Raw genomic sequence first — 1039 nt, forward strand, 5'->3', positions numbered from 1 at the left:
CACACTGCCCTTACCTTATCTATATGGGCATGTGGATCCTCAGAAGGTAGCCCTGAAAACAAACCTCTGGCAGTGAGCATTTGCACCAGTCTACTAGTTACCACAAAAGTGTGGCCTGTGGGTAGAGGGGGCAAGACAAGTGGCCCATCCGAGTCTGCTATGTTATCATACCCTCTGTAGTATGCTTGGGGCCGTGGAGCGGGATTTTGTCCCCTCTGTTGATGTTCACCCGGAGCATCGGGTAACATCTGACCATGAACATCAACCGGAGCTGGGATGTTCTGGTTCGGATCATCATCATTTATTCCCAAGTTTCGATTCATATTGCGCAGTGTACGCTCTAGCTCGTGATCGTAGGGAAACAAAGGTTCTCTTCCTCTCCGTGTATTTGGCATACAAGGAGGATAGTTCTAAAAAAAATCAAAAACAATAAAACAAAGTAAAATCAAGAAAATATCAACTAAACTATAGTAATAAGTTTAAGTTAATCTAAAAGCTACTTTCCCCGGCAGCGGCGCCAAAATTTGATACGCTCAAACTTACTTCTCAAATAAGAAGTTAAGCGGTCGTGTCAAGTAAATAACCCAACTAGTGAGGTTGGGATCGTTCCCACGAGGAAAATAGTCTAGACTTAACTTCAACCTGTTATTACTATTGTTTAGTCAATGTATTCCTTGGAAAGTAAAAACAATAAAAGGGGGGTTTCTAGTTCTAAATGAGTGAAAATAACTAACGAAATTGAAAGAGACACTTAACATCTTTGAATGTTGGAGTTTAATCAATTAATCAAAGTAACTAGGGTTTACGTGTTCCCCACAGGTTCATAACTTGATAATTCTAACTATAACAATTCTTTCCTAGTATCTTGCATGCAAAGTGACAAGTTATGTATTTCTAAATCCTTGGTCCGGCATCTAGAAAATCTCACTCCACACCTTGGTCCGGCTACGTGTGTTGCTTTCCTACCCTTATCTTTACCTCATATTAAGCATCGTATTCGATATTTGACTAAGTTATTACCTCGTACCAATCAATACTA

This window comes from Solanum pennellii, chromosome 8 (assembly GCF_001406875.1).
Source record: "Solanum pennellii chromosome 8, SPENNV200".
NCBI classification, from domain to species: Eukaryota; Viridiplantae; Streptophyta; class Magnoliopsida; order Solanales; family Solanaceae; genus Solanum; species Solanum pennellii.